Source organism: Dipodomys merriami, unplaced genomic scaffold (genome assembly GCF_024711535.1).
Source record: "Dipodomys merriami isolate MVZ:Mamm:240054 unplaced genomic scaffold, mDipMer1.0.p SCAF_1304, whole genome shotgun sequence".
Lineage (NCBI taxonomy): Eukaryota > Metazoa > Chordata > Mammalia > Rodentia > Heteromyidae > Dipodomys > Dipodomys merriami.
The window spans coordinates 108,797-118,218 of NW_027202610.1; the positions used below are offsets into that span (position 1 = coordinate 108,797).

A 9,422-nucleotide genomic window follows, 5' to 3' on the forward strand; every position below is an offset into this window, starting at 1 on the left:
TTTTTTATTGTAATAATACTGTGCAGAGGGGTCACATTTACATGAGGAAGGAAATTAGCACATTTTCTAACAAGCATTGTTACCTCCTCCTTTATATTTCCCCTACTTTCCTTTCCCTCCCACCTCCACAAATACACTCCCCTCCCCATTTTCTATCCCCCTGCCTAAATTGTAAAGTTCATTTTTCAACATAGTGTCTTGTGCATCTCATGGTTACAATTGGTTAAACTGCATCCCTATTTGAGCATTTTTCGCTTCCTCTCCCCAAATTTCCTACAAGATGTAGTGCACCAACTTCAAATACAGAGAAAACAGGGGTTATAGTGTGGGGGAGGAACATACAAAGAAACAAAAATAAATGACATCGTACATTATAAGTAAGTTAGAAACAATAGCAAGAAACATAAAACCACTTGTGTCCCTATCTTGGGGTTCAATTCCCTTAACATCATCTTGTCTGGTATTATGCACATATCGTTTGAGCTTTTCTGCTTATCCCAGATATATATTCGTTATTGAAAATAAGGGAAACCATGGGACTTATGTTTTTTGGACTTGGCTTACTTCACTCAATAAATTTTTTTCCAAGTCTTTCTATTTCCTAACAAATTTGGAGATGTCATTTTTTCTGATAGAGGCATAGAATTCCATTGTGTATATATACCACATTTTCTTGATCCATTCATCTAATGGGGGCATCTGGGTTAGTTCCATATCTTAGCTATGGTAAATAATGCTGCAATAAACATAGTTGTCCTGCTGGTTTTAGTATGGTCTTGTTTGTGATCATTTGGGTAAATCCCCAAAAGTGGGATTGCTGTGTCATAGGGGAGCTTTATGTAGAGTCTTTTGAGGAACCTCCATAATGCTTTCCAAAGTAATTGAACAAGTTTACACTCCCACCAAGAATGCAGTGCTGTTCCCTGGGGGCCACATCCCTTCCAGCATCTGTTTTTGTAAAAATATGGAATATTCCACGAATTTGCATGTCATCCTTGCACAGGGGCTATGCTAATCTTCTCTGTATCATTCCAATGTTAGTGTATGTGATGCTGAATTGAGCAAAGAACTTTTTTTATATATAAAGTATACTTTTATTGATTTTATTAAACTAGTAAGTTTTTATTAAACTAGTAAGTTCAAAACTAGTAAGTTCAAAAGAATTGTTGTGTAATTTTAGAACCATATATTTCTTACATAAGCACACTTTTAAGAATAAAATCAAGACTGACATGTCAAAACAAAATAATTCCAGGTATTTGTTGTTCAAGAAATGTGTAGGACATTGCCCCATTAGTTAGGAAATGGAAAAACTTGGAAAAAATTATATTAAGTGAAGTAAGCCAGGCCCAAAGAAACATAGGTCCCATGGTTTCCCTTATTTGTAATATCTAGTATGTGTATGAGTCAAGCGGAAAAGGTCAGATAATGTGATGTCAGGAAAATGAACCCTTAGATGTGTATTTTAATGTTTTTTTCTTTCATGCATGTGTTTCTAACGCATTTATAAGATTATCTCTTTGTTGCTTTGTATGTCCTTCCCCCTGCTTTCACTATATTTGATTTCAGTATAACTTGTGGAGGAGATGGGGAAAAACCAGTTGTTTAAGGATACAGGTGGACCTGTGGCAACAATGAGAAGTACAAGTTGTCATGTCCAAAATGAGCTTTACAACGTAGGTGCGGGGGGGGGGAGGAGAAGGGGGGGAAGGAGAAGGATTGGGATTGGGGGAGAGGGGGGAGGCTGGGAAGGGATGTGAAGGGTAAACAAAGGAGGAGGCTGCAATGCTTGGTAAGAAATGTACACATTATCCTGCCCATGTAATTGTAACTCCTCTGTACAGTATGTTCACAAATAAAATTAAATTAAATTAAAATAAATAAAATAAAATAAAAAATAAAAAAAGAAATGTGCAGGAAGAGGAATTCAATTATTCTATAAAAGGCACCTGTCATAATGAACACTCTAGCAAGTGTTAAGTTTTGTTAAAAGTTTTAATGTTTTACATATGTTTAATTTTGGGATTTTGCTTATATATGCCAAAATTTGGATTGTTTGGGAAGTATAAAACTTTTCTATAAAGTATTTAAGATTTATGGTAGCAGATATTAACTACTAAATACTTACATTTCAGAGTTTATAGAAACCTTATTAATGAGAAGTTGTAAAGTCTTTGTGTAAAGAAGTAGATTGAAGAGTTAAGACTATGTTAACTACACAGTTTCTGTTAAAACATTAGGGCTAACTTCCTTTATATGTTAGTGAGGAAAAAATGATGATGTAAGTCATAAACAAATGATGAGATGAGCCATAAATAGTCATCTTAGTGGGAAACTTTAAGAGTATGCATATTCTATAAAACTCTGGTTGAACATCAATACCTTAGCCAGTGTTAAATGTACAGATATTTGAAAAAATAATAAAATCTAATATTTCTCCACTTCAAATACTGAAAATACTGATAATTGTTTTGTTTTTTATTTTATTAATCATTAATATTTAATTATTGGTTTTCTTTATTTGTAGCATTGTTTTCCTTGTTGTAATATAATACAACATTTGGTAAGTCATCATTAGGAGGTACTTTGAGAAGCTTACTGGGATCGCCAATCCAGGTTTTATAGGTGCATGTGAATTTACAAAGACGAAAATTAAAAACAAAATATTTATTAAAAAATGATCAAGTAGAGTCTGAATCAGGAGTGTTGATAAATGTCCACACCTGAATGCTTAGCCCTAGGCTGAAGCAGCGGTATTACTGAGTTAAAGCCATAAACTTGAGAGACATTTTGTTGTTTATTTTTTTTGATTTTGGTGGTCATGGGGCTTGAACTCTGGGGCCTGAGTGCTGTACCTCAGCTCAAGGCTAGCAGTACCACTGAGGCACAGTACCACTTCCATCTTTTTCTGCTTATGTGGTGCTGAGGAATGAAACCAAGGGCTTCATGAATGCAAGGCAACACTCTACCACTGATCCACCTTCCCAGCACCTGAGAGACTATGTTTTAAAAAATCATTTAAACAACATTTGACTTCTGCTTTGGGTTATGTTATGAAATATATGAATACTTTTTATATTTTTGTGAATTTTAATACTTCTAAATTTATACTAACTTTAGCCACTTCATCCTTTTCAAAGTCATGAAATATCTCTGAGTGTTTGTTTTTGTGAAGATTGTTTTTGCATTTATAATTTCTTCTGAGTCACTCTTACTTTTCTCAAAATAACTTTATATTTCATGTTGATTTGTTGTCATACATCAAATATCTTCAAATGTACAAGTAGAGTCTAAAGATAGCAGTATGAATATTCTCATACAGCTCTTGTTTATCTGTTATGCACTTTCAGTATTATGATATTCCTCTCTCACTCTCACACTCTCTCATTTCCTCTCTTTCACTTATATGCTCCATGTCTGCTACTTAGAATTTCTGCTGGTCTACTATTATCATTCAGGATCCAGGGGTTTTGTGTGAACATGATAGCGACCATCACTTACCCTTGCATTCTTTAAGAGTTATAACAGTGATGTGATATTATTCTCTAACATTTAAATGGCAAAACAACAAATCTATTAATTCCTTTTCAATTTTACTACTATTATAAATTTTATCACATAGCAATCATTGGGATGGATAAAAGACAGTGACCTGTGTCCTAAAAAGTTCTTTTTCTTTTACAAACAAACTTTTTCTTTTATTATCAGTAAGTACATGCAATGAAAACAAAGCTATACTATGGAAAGTAGACTAAAGATGTTCCCAAGGATAAAAACAAAGGACTGGGGGAAGTGAGTACAAAGGATGCCCATTTATCATGTACACTTTGTGAGAATGACAATGTGCTGGGATCTATAGATTAAATCACTGAACAACTGATATATATATATATATATATATATATGCACATATATTTAGATATCTATATTTATTTACATATGCATATATGTGTGTATATTTCCTTATACATGTACACATGTATGTTACTATACTCACATACATATACACATGTATACATGCACACATGGAGAAAGACACATAATTACAGCCAATACAAGTTTCATTACTTGCTGAATATGCCTTAGACAGAATGCTTGGCACAATATATATTGAAGATGTATTTGTCTCTAAGAGTTTTTTTTTACCACTCCTCTTATCTCTTAAATCTGGTAGGTTTAGAGAGATTCGACTTACAAAATGCAGTACAAGTGACAGCAAAATACTCGGAAGTCTCAGTAAGTATAGGTCATGTGTTGTCTCCCTGCTCCCTATGGGATATTTGCTCTTGTAAACACTCTAAACAACCAAAGTAGCTGGAGAAAACCCTGGTAAAGAATAAAGTATAAGGCTTTAAATGGCATTCTTACTTGAGCTTTTTCCAACAGCCAGCATGAATTCCTAAGCAGATGAGTGAGTCCTCAGAAAACTGGACTCTACATATACATTTAACCAACCTATATGAAAAGTTCTATGACAGAAATGCTGACTGAGGTCCTGCTGATTTGCTGGCCAAGAAAATAAGAAAAAAAGAAAGTACTTTTTAATGTTTTAAAGTTTGAGAATAATTTGTAATCTGTCAATAAATGTGTAGAACACAATTATACCAACTGACAGAAAAATGATGGCGTTTCATTTATGTGCTTTTGGACATGGAGAGTGGATTTAGGTGTGTCTACACGAGCAGAATAAGCATAAATCAAGCCAGCATTTCTTTATTTAAGATATAAAGAAAGGATACAGGTTGACCCATTGGAACAATGAGATGTACAAGACACTCGACCAGAGTGGGAGGTGAAGGAGGGAGGTGGGGAGGTGTGAAGGGAAGGGATGGTAGGGGAACAACAAAGGAGGGGGTAACAATGCTCAATAAGAAATGTACTCATTACATTATGTAACTGTAACCGTTCCGTACAGTATATTTACAACAAAAATATATATTAAAAAGATACAAGGAAAACTTCTACACTTATATGAAGTTGTATTTGTCACTCAATATCAGTAAGGTATTGGTTTTAGGACCACAGGCTTATTACTTTTGATAATCAAAATCTCTACGTGAACACAATATATTATTTAAGTTAGAATCTGCCCACAAGCTAGTGCAGTGAAATTGCTATGAGAATTTTTACTACATTCTATGTTTGTAATGAAAAATAAAAGTATATGCACTATCAACAGATACAAATTTTATTCAGATAAATTTTGTCTGCAGTTTGTGGATGGAATTGGGAAAGCAATTTTGAAAAACAAATTTCATCAAAAAGACTAGTCTGAAAATTTTAACAAGGAGCTAATACAACATCATTGAATAATATGGAACTCCAAAGAGAAGTACTTGCATTGAGACAATATCAGAAAGTGTATCAACTAAAGGACTTTTTAGAAATGCAGCTGCTAGATTTCTCCTGGAGAGCTTTCATAACACTTTGTGAAGCACAAGTCAGAACCTCACTGAAGTGTAGATGGTTTTCCCTCAACTTTCTGTCATGTTCAGTCATTATTAATCAACATATAGCTAGTCTTCAATAATCCTTTAATAAAATGTTGATGGAGTGTTTATATGCAGAAAGGCTGGGAAGGCTAACTTTTTCCAATTAGGAGAGTCTATTCTATGATCCAGCTGAAAGAAAGCTAGGTAAGCATCCATTTATAACCTTCTGAATAATTGTGATTCTGCCCATATCACTTATCTATCCATACCTGTGACCGAGTGAGAGGATTTTAAAAGAATTTAGTTATTTAAAATTTATATTTATGGTTCCGGGAAGATGGCGGCAAAGAACCTGTAGGCTAACAAGCTCTTGCATAGAAAGCAGTTTTAGTGCTCCAGTGAACAGTCCTAAGCCAGAGAATCACAGCAAGTGTGCCATCACAGTTCAGAGAGTTATGTCAGAGAGGGAAAATCCAGGCAAGGAGACAAATCTGAGCACTTGCCAGCAACTGCGGCTGCCGCGAGAGCTGCAGCATCCATAGCCACCATACCTGAAACACAGAGAGGCCAGGACAAACGTGCCAGATGCAGCGGGTGAGCAGATTCTCCTCAACTCAAGCAAGAACTGACAAGAAGCAGTCATCTTCATCCTGTAGATCACAGAACAGAGATGACCCAGGAACCAAGACTATGGCATTAGTAGAAGGCTGACATCCTCACTCCTCCTCATGGAGCAGAGGAGGGAAGGCCACCCCTCCCCACCCACTACCGAAGATCTCCATCTTTGATACTGACAAATGCCTGGCTGAGCATCTAGCTCCAACTCAGGCCTTGGAAGAAAACAATATAGTCATTTAGCAGGTCACAGGAAGCTTACCTGACCTGCCAGGCTCAGCTTCACCCAGGAAAATCACCCAGCCTGGGCCACCATACAAATCAATGTCTTTCTTCACTGGGTAAACAGAGCCAGAGGTTGCCCCTCCCACTAGCAGCCCTGACAATCAATTGAAATTCGGTAAACATAAATCTGGAGAATGTCTCCAGGCTGTGCTCTCTGAGTGTCTCAGAAGCTAGCCTCTCAGGGAAAAGCTACTGTTCACTGAAAGGCCTCAACTCTACCCAGAACCTACACTCATCGCAGCATCTCCAAACTAGAGGAAACAGCCATCTCCCTCTTTTGTGATACTCAAAGCAGATCTCCCTCCCATTGAACTAGCCTGGGAGGAGGATCAGAAAATCCTGTGTAAAGCATACCATTTTTCTGCCTGCACAAACAATCTGATTTATGAAACCAGCCAAGAACAGGAAAATCAAACACCACAAGCAGACCAGAGACTCCAGCAAGAGACTGTTATGGACACAAGGGAGAAACAGGATCTTCCCATCCCGCCCCCCCCCCCCAATAAAAAGGAAAGAACTCTTTTTTTATAAATTTTATTAAAAATTTTTTAATTTTTTTAATTTTTAATTTTTAACTTAAATTTTTTTCTATTAACTTCTTTTTCTTCTAATATGTTTATTTTAGGGGTATATGTGTGTGTGCTTTTTTTTCTTTTTTTTTATCTCTACTCACCTTTTGATCCTTTTTTTCTTCCTTTCTCATTCTTTTGACTTTTTCTTCTCTTTCATTCTTCTTTATGTGACTGAATTGCTGTTCTGCTCCTGAAATATACCCGTAGTCAATTAGTAGACCTTACCCCACATTGTGTACACACTTAATGCAGAAATTTATTACTCAATTCAAAACCTCTTAGACTTAAATTACTTAATAGCAGTACAACCTCTTTATATCTATATAATATTTTAAGCATTTTTATTTTTAAATTTTTCATGTCTCCTTTCTATCCCTCTCCTCTTATCCTATTCCTGTTCTTCTCTGAATATTGCATTTTTAAATTTGCATAATTTTAAAGTGTTTCACTTTTTAATTTTAATTTTTGTTTTTCTATCATTTCTTGTCTCTTTTTTCTTTCTCCTTTATTTTCTCTCTAATATCAGTTATCCAACCTATTTCCCGCTTTGAGATTAAGACTTAGTTAACTCTCCTTCTACCTTTCCACATCCCTCTATTCCTATTTTTACCCACATCTCTCCCTAAACATTATAATTTCTGGTTTGCCAAATTCTTTGTGGTTGGTAGCCCATTAATACATAGTAGTTTGAGGTTTAATAGATATTTCTGTTGAACACTTTTGACTGTGAAACTAAAGACTTTGGTTGATGCTTGCCTTAAGATAGTGTTCTAGAACAAAACTGGTGTTACTCTCATCCCAAATGGGCAGATCAAGCTGGAAAAACATAACAAAAATGGCAAGTCCGTGTATCTCAATTCCCACTCACGATAATTAGGGGAAAGGACAGATAATGAATAATTCAGAGGAGAGATCCCAAAAAGCTCTCTAAAAACTACTGGTAAACAGGGTAAATGGAAATATTGAAAATCTGCAAAGGACTCTGTGTGAGCATGACAGGGAGAGAGAGGATGCAAAGCAAAGATCTATACAAGAATATCATGAGGATGAAGAAGCTACTCAAAGACTGATACAGGAATTGCATGAGCAGCTTGATAAATCTCAAAGAGAAATAAAGGAATGGCGTGAGCAGGCTGAGATCAGCCAAAGAGATAGACAGGAATTGCGTGAGATGGCTGAGAACAGACAAAGAGAAAATCAGAAATGGCGTGAGCAGGATGAGAACACTCAAAGAGAACTACAGATATTGCATGAAAGTGAGGAAGCTAAAAAAGAATAATACAAGAATTCAGAGAGTGGGATGAGAATAGACAAAGATTACTAGAGGCATTCATGGAATCCACAAACAGAGAGCTGAAAGAAGTCAAAGAGACCACAAAGAGAATAGAGCACAACAGAAGGAATGGGAGTCCAAGGAAACCATAATCAATCAACTAAATGATTTGAGATTAAACACAACACCAAATTAAGGAAGTAAAGAAGTTCATACAATATCTAAAACAAAGCTCCAACAAAGAATGTGAAGCCATAAAAACCGACCAACTAGAGTGAAAACTAAAAAAAAAGAAAGTCTTAATAGTAGGTTAGACCATGCAGAAGATCAAATTTCGGGCATTGAAGACAGCGTAGATATATAGAAAAAGAACATACAACCATCCAGGACAAATCCAAGAAATATGATAGATTTAATAAACACTTGGAAGACACCATCAGAAGGCCTAATCTGAGGATAATGGGTGTAGCGGAGAACCTAGACACAGAAGTTAATGGTCTAGGAAATTTGTTTAACAGAATGCTAGCAGAGAACATCCCATACATGCAAAAAGAAAGACCTATTCCTATACACGAAGCTTTTAGACACCCAAATAGACCAGAACAGAACAGGATATGACATCGTCAGTTTATAATTCACAAAGGATCAATTCAGACCAAGGAAATGATCCTTACAGTTTCTCTATAAAGGAACCCAATTAGAATCACCTCAGATTTCTCATCAGAGACAATCAAAACAAGAAGAACCTGGAATGGTGTATGCCAGGCCCAAAAGACAAACAACTATCAACCAAGAATAATGTACCCAGCTAAACTCTCCTTTATAATCGAAGGTCAAATAAAACCCTTCCATAGCAAAGAAAAATGGAAGCAATATATCTCCACAAAACCAGCCCTACAAAAGATTCTTTAAAATGTCCTAAACAGAGAAAACCAACAAGACCACAATAAATTCCAAAAAACCTCACCCAAACTGAGAATCCAAGAACCATAGGAAGAACCCAGTTGCCACAGCAACGGGGTTCAAGTAATCCCAAATACCTCTCAGTCCTATCTGTCAACATTAACGGACTTAACTCTCCAATTAAAGGACATAGAGTCTCTAGATTAAAAAGAAAGATCCTTCTATCTGCTGCCTTGAGGATTCACATCTTACCCATAAAAACAATCACATTTTCAATGTGAAAGACTGGAACAAAATCTACCAAGCAAGCAGCCCCCATAAACAGGCGGTGTTGCAATTCTA

General features: G+C 35.9%; 1 non-coding gene across 1 annotated transcript; it reads right to left on the reverse strand.

Annotated features, from left to right (window-relative positions):
* Positions 1 to 958: 958 nt before the first annotated feature.
* On the reverse strand, positions 959 to 1,065 carry LOC138824980 (U6 spliceosomal RNA). The gene has a single exon (XR_011371245.1). It is a non-coding gene; the product is annotated as a U6 spliceosomal RNA (small nuclear RNA).
* Positions 1,066 to 9,422: the final 8,357 nt, after the last annotated feature.